The sequence below is a fragment of the Dermacentor andersoni genome, unplaced genomic scaffold (assembly GCF_023375885.2).
Source record: "Dermacentor andersoni unplaced genomic scaffold, qqDerAnde1_hic_scaffold ctg00000039.1, whole genome shotgun sequence".
Taxonomy (NCBI): domain Eukaryota; kingdom Metazoa; phylum Arthropoda; class Arachnida; order Ixodida; family Ixodidae; genus Dermacentor; species Dermacentor andersoni.
Genome location: NW_027314752.1, coordinates 27247239 through 27256823, shown reverse-complemented (window position 1 = coordinate 27256823; position 9585 = coordinate 27247239).

Below are 9585 nucleotides of genomic sequence, written 5' to 3'. Positions count from 1 at the left end.
TGGAAATGAGCTCTTCTGAAAACGCCTTTTCTTTCTTGGCATGTTTCCTTGCAGCAAAAGGGAGTCTTTTTTTCCATGGGCAGTGTGTTTTCGTAAATCAGCTATTCCCTCTTCTAACAGGCGCCCACCACAGAAAGCAAGTGAACCGCCGAATCGAATCGTAAAACATTATGCGTACTCTTGTAGTTGCGTTCTGTAATAATTAAAAGACGGTTCTGTCAAGTGACTTTGAGGCGTTTATTATGATTGCGTTGCTATCTCGATTGCGACGTGGATGCGAGAGTAACATACACCATGCAAATGAGCTCTTCTGAAAACGCTTTTTCTGTCTTGGCATGTTTCCTTGCAGCAAAAGAGATACTTTTTTTCCACGGGCTGTGTGTTTTCGTAAATCAGCTATTCCCTCTTCTAACAGGCTCCCACCACAGAAAGCAAGTGAACCGCCGACTCGAATCTTAAAAAATTATCCGTACTCTTGTAGTTGCGTTCTGTAATAATTAAAATACGGTTCTGTCAAGCGACTTTGAAGCGTTTATTATTATTGCGTCGCGATCTCGATTGCGACGTGAATGCGAGAGTAACATACACCATGCAAATGAGCTCTTCTGAAAACGCCTTTTCTTTCTTGGCATGTTTCCTTGCAGCAAAAGAGAGACTTTTTTTCCGCGGGCAGTGTGTTTTCGTAAATCAGCTATTCTCTCTTCTAACAGGATCCCACCACAGAAAGCAAGTGAACCGCCGACTCAAATCTTAAAAAATTATCCGTACTCTTGTAGTTGCGTTCTGTAATAATTAAAATACGGTTCTGTCAAGTGACTTTGAGGCGTTTATTATTATTGCGTCGCGATCTCGATTGCGACGTGGATGAGAGAGTAACATACACCATGGAAATGAGCTCTTCTGAAAACGCCTTTTCTTTCTTGGCATGTTTCCTTGCAGCAAAAGAGATACTTTTTTTCCACGCGCTGTGTGTTTTCGTAAATCAGCTATTCCCTCTTCTAACAGGCACCCACCACCGAAAGCAAGTGAACCGCCGAATCGAATCGTAAAAAATTATCCGTACTCTTGTAGTTGCGTTCTGCAATAATTAAAAGACGGTTCTGTCAAGCGACTTTGAGGCGTTTATTATGATTGCGTTGCTATCTCGATTGCGACGTGGATGCGAGAGTAACATACACCATGCAAATGAGCTCTTCTGAAAACGCCTTTTCTTTCTTGGCATGTTTCCTTGCAGCAAAAGAGAGACTTTTTTTCCACGGGCTGTGTGTTTTCGTAAACCAGCTATTCTCTGTTCTAACAGGCGCCCACCACAGAAAGCAAGTGAACCGCCGACTCGAATCGTAAAAAAGTATCCGTACTCCTGTAATGGCGTTCTGTAATAATGAAAAGACGGTTCTGTCAAGCGATTTTGAGGCGTTTATTATGATTGCGTTGCTATCTCGATTGCGACGTGAATGCGAGAGTAACATACACCATGGAAATGAGCTCTTCTGAAAACGCCTTTTCTTTGTTGGCATGTTTCCTTGCAGCAAAAGAGAGACTTTTTTTCCACGGGCTGTGTGTTTTCGTAAATCAGCTATTCTCTGTTCTAACAGGCGCCCACCGCAGAAAGCAAGTGAACCGCCAAGACGAATCGTAAAAAAGTATCCGTACTCTTGTAATGGCGTTCTGTAATAATTAAAAGACGGTTCTGTCAAGCGACTTTGAGGCGTTTATTATGATTGCGTTGCTATCTCGATTGCGACGTGGATGCGAGAGTAACATACACCATGCAAATGAGCTCTTCTGAAAACGCCTTTTCTTTCTTGGCATGTTTCCTTCCAGCAAAAGAGATACTTTTTTTCCACGGGCTGTGTGTTTTCGTAAATCAGCTATTCCCTCTTCTAACAGGCTCCCACCACAGAAAGCAAGTGAACCGCCGAATCGAATCGTAAAACATTATCCGTACTCTTGTAGTTGCGTTCTGTAATAATTAAAAGACGGTTCTGTCAAGCGACTTTGAGGCGTTTATTATGATTGCGTTGCTATCTCGATTGCGACGTGGATGCGAGAGTAACATACACCATGCAAATGAGCTCTTCTGAAAACGCCTTTTCTTTCTTGGCATGTTTCCTTGCAGCAAAAGAGATACTTTTTTTCCACGGGCTGTGTGTTTTCGTAAATCAGCTATTCTCTGTTCTAACAGGCGCCCACCACAGAAAGCAAGTGAACCGCCAAGACGAATCGTAAAAAATTATCCGTACTCTTGTAGTTTCGTTCTGTAATAATTAAAAGACGGTTCTGTCAAGCGACTTTGAGGCGTTTATAATTACTGCATCGCGATCTCGATTGCGACGTGGATGCGAGAGTAACATACACCATGGAAATGAGCTCTTCTGAAAACGCCTTTTCTTTCTTGGCATGTTTCCTTGCAGCAAAAGAGATACTTTTTTTCCACGGGCAGTGTGTTTTCGTAAATCAGCTATTCTCTGTTCTAACAGGCGCCCACCACAGAAAGCAAGTGAACCACCAAGACGAATCGTAAAAAATTATCCGTACTCTTGTAGTTTCGTTCTGTAATAATTAAAAGACGGTTCTGTCAAGCGACTTTGAGGCGTTTATTATTATTGCGTCGCGATCTCGATTGCGACGTGGATGCGAGAGTAACATACACCATGCAAATGAGCTCTTCTGAAAACGCCTTTTCTTTCTTGGCATGTTTCCTTGCAGCAAAAGAGATACTTTTTTTCCACGGGCAGTGTGTTTTCGTAAATCAGCTATTCCCTGTTCTAACAGGCGCCCACCACAGAAAGCAAGTGAACCGCCAAGACGAATCGTAAAAAAGTATCCGTACTCTTGTAGTTTCGTTCTGTAATAATTAAAAGACGGTTCTGTCAAGCGACTTTGAGGCGTTTATTATTATTGCGTCGCGATCTCGTTAGCGACGTGGATGCGAGAGTAACATACACCATGCAAATGAGCTCTTCTGAAAACGCCTTTTCTTTCTTGGCATGTTTCCTTGCAGCAAAAGAGATACTTTTTTTCCACGGGCAGTGTGTTTTCGTAAATCAGCTATTCCCTGTTCTAACAGGCGCCCACCACAGAAAGCAAGTGAACCGCCAAGACGAATCGTAAAAAAGTATCCGTACTCTTGTAGTTTCGTTCTGTAATAATTAAAAGACGGTTCTGTCAAGCGACTTTGAGGCGTTTATTATTATTGCGTCGCGATCTCGATTGCGACGTGGATGCGAGAGTAACATACACCATGCAAATGAGCTCTTCTGAAAACGCCTTTTCTTTCTTGGCATGTTTCCTTGCAGCAAAAGAGATACTTTTTTTCCACGGGCAGTGTGTTTTCGTAAATCAGCTATTCCCTGTTCTAACAGGCGCCCACCACAGAAAGCAAGTGAACCGCCAAGACGAATCGTAAAAAAGTATCCGTACTCTTGTAGTTTCGTTCTGTAATAATTAAAAGACGGTTCTGTCAAGCGACTTTGAGGCGTTTATTATTATTGCGTCGCGATCTCGATTGCGACGTGGATGCGAGAGTAACATACACCATGCAAATGAGCTCTTCTGAAAACGCCTTTTCTTTCTTGGCATGTTTCCTTGCAGCAAAAGAGATACTTTTTTTCCACGGGCAGTGTGTTTTCGTAAATCAGCTATTCCCTGTTCTAACAGGCGCCCACCACAGAAAGCAAGTGAACCGCCAAGACGAATCGTAAAAAAGTATCCGTACTCTTGTAGTTTCGTTCTGTAATAATTAAAAGACGGTTCTGTCAAGCGACTTTGAGGCGTTTATTATTATTGCGTCGCGATCTCGATTGCGACGTGGATGCGAGAGTAACATACACCATGGAAATGAGCTCTTCTGAAAACGCCTTTTCTTTCTTGGCATGTTTCCTTGCAGCAAAAGAGATACTTTTTTTCCACGGGCAGTGTGTTTTCGTAAATGAGCTATTCTCTGTTCTAACAGGCGCCCACCACAGAAAGCAAGTGAACCACCAAGACGAATCGTAAAAAATTATCCGTACTCTTGTAGTTTCGTTCTGTAATAATTAAAAGACGGTTCTGTCAAGCGACTTTGAGGCGTTTATTATTATTGCGTCGCGATCTCGTTTGCGACGTGGATGCGAGAGTAACATACACCATGCAAATGAGCTCTTCTGAAAACGCCTTTTCTTTCTTGGCATGTTTCCTTGCAGCAAAAGAGATACTTTTTTTCCACGGGCAGTGTGTTTTCGTAAATGAGCTATTCTCTGTTCTAACAGGCGCCCACCATAGAAAGCAAGTGAACCACCAAGACGAATCGTAAAACATTATCCGTACTCTTGTAGTTTCGTTCTGTAATAATTAAAAGACGGTTCTGTCAAGCGACTTTGAGGCGTTTATTATTATTGCGTCGCGATCTCGTTTGCGACGTGGATGCGAGAGTAACATACACCATGCAAATGAGCTCTTCTGAAAATGCTTTTTCTTTCTTGGCATGTTTTCTTGCAGCAAAAGAGAGTCTTTTTTTCCACGGGCAGTGTGTTTTCGTAAATCAGCTATTCCCTCTTCTAACAGGCTCCCACCACAGAAAGCAAGTGAACCGCCGACTCGAATCTTAAAAAATTATCCGTACTCTTGTAGTTGCGTTCTGTAATAATTAAAATACGGTTCTGTCAAGCGACTTTGAAGCGTTTATTATTATTGCGTCGCGATCTCGATTGCGACGTGGATGCGAGAGTAACATACACCATGCAAATGAGCTCTTCTGAAAACGCCTTTTCTTTCTTGGCATGTTTCCTTGCAGCAAAAGAGATACTTTTTTTCCACGGGCAGTGTGTTTTCGTAAATCAGCTATACCCTCTTCTAACAGGCGCCCACCACAGAAAGCAAGTGAACCGCCGAATCGAATCGTAAAACATTATCCGTACTCTTGTAGTTGCGTTCTGTAATAATTAAAAGACGGTTCTGTCAAGCGACTTTGAGGCGTTTATTATGATTGCGTTGCTATCTCGATTGCGACGTGGATGCGAGAGTAACATACACCATGCAAATGAGCTCTTATGAAAACGCCTTTTCTTTCTTGGCATGTTTCCTTGCAGCAAAAGAGATACTTTTTTTCCACGGGCTGTGTGTTTTCGTAAATCAGCTATTCCCTCTTCTAACAGGCTCCCACCACAGAAAGCAAGTGAACCGCCGACTCGAATCTTAAAAAATTATCCGTACTCTTGTAGTTGCGTTCTGTAATAATTAAAATACGGTTCTGTCAAGCGACTTTGAAGCGTTTATTATTATTGCGTCGCGATCTCGATTGCGACGTGGATGCGAGAGTAACATACACCATGCAAATGAGCTCTTCTGAAAACGCCTTTTCTTTCTTGGCATGTTTCCTTGCAGCAAAAGAGAGACTTTTTTTCCGCGGGCAGTGTGTTTTCGTAAATCAGCTATTCTCTCTTCTAACAGGATCCCACCACAGAAAGCAAGTGAACCGCCGACTCGAATCTTAAAAAATTATCCGTACTCTTGTAGTTGCGTTCTGTAATAATTGAAATACGGTTCTGTCAAGTGACTTTGAGGCGTTTATTATTATTGCGTCGCGATCTCGATTGCGACGTGGATGCGAGAGTAACATACACCATGGAAATGAGCTCTTCTGAAAACGCCTTTTCTTTCTTGGCATGTTTCCTTGCAGCAAAAGAGATACTTTTTTTCCACGGGCAGTGTGTTTTCGTAAATGAGCTATTCTCTGTTCTAACAGGCGCCCACCACAGAAAGCAAGTGAACCACCAAGACGAATCGTAAAAAATTATCCGTACTCTTGTAGTTTCGTTCTGTAATAATTAAAAGACGGTTCTGTCAAGCGACTTTGAGGCGTTTATTATTATTGCGTCGCGATCTCGTTTGCGACGTGGATGCGAGAGTAACATACACCATGCAAATGAGCTCTTCTGAAAACGCCTTTTCTTTCTTGGCATGTTTCCTTGCAGCAAAAGAGATACTTTTTTTCCACGGGCAGTGTGTTTTCGTAAATGAGCTATTCTCTGTTCTAACAGGCGCCCACCATAGAAAGCAAGTGAACCACCAAGACGAATCGTAAAACATTATCCGTACTCTTGTAGTTTCGTTCTGTAATAATTAAAAGACGGTTCTGTCAAGCGACTTTGAGGCGTTTATTATTATTGCGTCGCGATCTCGTTTGCGACGTGGATGCGAGAGTAACATACACCATGCAAATGAGCTCTTCTGAAAATGCTTTTTCTTTCTTGGCATGTTTTCTTGCAGCAAAAGAGAGTCTTTTTTTCCACGGGCAGTGTGTTTTCGTAAATCAGCTATTCCCTCTTCTAACAGGCTCCCACCACAGAAAGCAAGTGAACCGCCGACTCGAATCTTAAAAAATTATCCGTACTCTTGTAGTTGCGTTCTGTAATAATTAAAATACGGTTCTGTCAAGCGACTTTGAAGCGTTTATTATTATTGCGTCGCGATCTCGATTGCGACGTGGATGCGAGAGTAACATACACCATGCAAATGAGCTCTTCTGAAAACGCCTTTTCTTTCTTGGCATGTTTCCTTGCAGCAAAAGAGATACTTTTTTTCCACGGGCAGTGTGTTTTCGTAAATCAGCTATACCCTCTTCTAACAGGCGCCCACCACAGAAAGCAAGTGAACCGCCGAATCGAATCGTAAAACATTATCCGTACTCTTGTAGTTGCGTTCTGTAATAATTAAAAGACGGTTCTGTCAAGCGACTTTGAGGCGTTTATTATGATTGCGTTGCTATCTCGATTGCGACGTGGATGCGAGAGTAACATACACCATGCAAATGAGCTCTTATGAAAACGCCTTTTCTTTCTTGGCATGTTTCCTTGCAGCAAAAGAGATACTTTTTTTCCACGGGCTGTGTGTTTTCGTAAATCAGCTATTCCCTCTTCTAACAGGCTCCCACCACAGAAAGCAAGTGAACCGCCGACTCGAATCTTAAAAAATTATCCGTACTCTTGTAGTTGCGTTCTGTAATAATTAAAATACGGTTCTGTCAAGCGACTTTGAAGCGTTTATTATTATTGCGTCGCGATCTCGATTGCGACGTGGATGCGAGAGTAACATACACCATGCAAATGAGCTCTTCTGAAAACGCCTTTTCTTTCTTGGCATGTTTCCTTGCAGCAAAAGAGAGACTTTTTTTCCGCGGGCAGTGTGTTTTCGTAAATCAGCTATTCTCTCTTCTAACAGGATCCCACCACAGAAAGCAAGTGAACCGCCGACTCGAATCTTAAAAAATTATCCGTACTCTTGTAGTTGCGTTCTGTAATAATTGAAATACGGTTCTGTCAAGTGACTTTGAGGCGTTTATTATTATTGCGTCGCGATCTCGATTGCGACGTGGATGCGAGAGTAACATACACCATGGAAATGAGCTCTTCTGAAAACGCCTTTTCTTTCTTGGCATGTTTCCTTGCAGCAAAAGAGATACTTTTTTTCCACGCGCTGTGTGTTTTCGTAAATCAGCTATTCCCTCTTCTAACAGGCACCCACCACAGAAAGCAAGTGAACCGCCGAATCGAATCGTAAAACATTATCCGTACTCTTGTAGTTGCGTTCTGCAATAATTAAAAGACGGTTCTGTCAAGCGACTTTGAGGCGTTTATTATGATTGCATTGCTATCTCGATTGCGACGTGGATGCGAGAGTAACATACACCATGCAAATGAGCTCTTCTGAAAACGCCTTTTCTTTCTTGGCATGTTTCCTTGCAGCAAAAGAGATACTTTTTTTCCACGGGCAGTGTGTTTTCGTAAATCAGCTATTCTCTGTTCTAACAGGCGCCCACCACAGAAAGGAAGTGAACCGCCGACTCGAATCGTAAAAAAGTATCCGTACTCTTGTAATGGCGTTCTGTAATAATTAAAAGACGGTTCTGTCAAGCGATTTTGAGGCGTTTATTATGATTGCGTTGCTATCTCGATTGCGACGTGGATGCGAGAGTAACATACACCATGCAAATGAGCTCTTCTGAAAACGCCTTTTCTTTCTTGGCATGTTTCCTTGCAGCAAAAGAGAGACTTTTTTTCCACGGGCTGTGTGTTTTCGTAAATCAGCTATTCTCTGTTCTAACAGGCGCCCACCACAGAAAGCAAGTGAACCGCCGACTCGAATCGTAAAAAAGTATCCGTACTCTTGTAATGGCGTTCTGTAATAATTAAAAGACGGTTCTGTCAAGCGATTTTGAGGCGTTTATTATGATTGCGTTGCTATCTCGATTGCGACGTGGATGCGAGAGTAACATAAACCATGCAAATGAGCTCTTCTGAAAACGCCTTTTCTTTCTTGGCATGTTTCCTTCCAGCAAAAGAGACACTTTTTTTCCACGGGCTGTGTGTTTTCGTAAATCAGCTATTCCCTCTTCTAACAGGCTCCCACCACAGAAAGCAAGTGAACCGCCGAATCGAATCGTAAAACATTATCCGTACTCTTGTAGTTGCGTTCTGTAATAATTAAAAGACGGTTCTGTCAAGCGACTTTGAGGCGTTTATTATGATTGCGTTGCTATCTCGATTGCGACGTGGATTAGAGAGTAACATACACCATGCAAATGAGCTCTTCTGAAAACGCCTTTTCTTTCTTGGCATGTTTCCTTGCAGCAAAAGAGGTACTTTTTTTCCACGGGCTGTGTGTTTTCGTAAATCAGCTATTCTCTGTTCTAACAGGCGCCCACCACAGAAAGCAAGTGAACCGCCGACTCGAATCTTAAAAAATTATCCGTACTCTTGTAGTTGCGTTCTGTAATAATTAAAATACGGTTCTGTCAAGCGACTTTGAAGCGTTTATTATTATTGCGTCGCGATCTCGATTGCGACGTGGATGCGAGAGTAACATACACCATGCAAATGAGCTCTTCTGAAAACGCCTTTTCTTTCTTGGCATGTTTCCTTGCAGCAAAAGAGATACTTTTTTTCCACGGGCAGTGTGTTTTCGTACATCAGCTATTCTCTGTTCTAACAGGCGCCCACCACAGAAAGGAAGTGAACCGCCGACTCGAATCGTAAAAAAGTATCCGTACTCTTGTAATGGCGTTCTGTAATAATTAAAAGACGGTTCTGTCAAGCGATTTTGAGGCGTTTATTATGATTGCGTTGCTATCTCGATTGCGACGTGGATGCGAGAGTAACATTCACCATGCAAATGAGCTCTTCTGAAAACGCCTTTTCTTTCTTGGCATGTTTCCTTGCAGCAAAAGAGAGACTTTTTTTCCACGGGCTGTGTGTTTTCGTAAATCAGCTATTCTCTGTTCTAACAGGCGCCCACCACAGAAAGCAAGTGAACCGCCGACTCGAATCGTAAAAAAGTATCCGTACTCTTGTAATGGCGTTCTGTAATAATTAAAAGACGGTTCTGTCAAGCGATTTTGAGGCGTTTATTATGATTGCGTTGCTATCTCGATTGCGACGTGAATGCGAGAGTAACATACACCATGGAAATGAGCTCTTCTGAAAACGCCTTTTCTTTGTTGGCATGTTTCCTTGCAGCAAAAGAGAGACTTTTTTTCCACGGGCTGTGTGTTTTCGTAAATCAGCTATTCTCTGTTCTAACAGGCGCCCACCACAGAAAGCAAGTGAA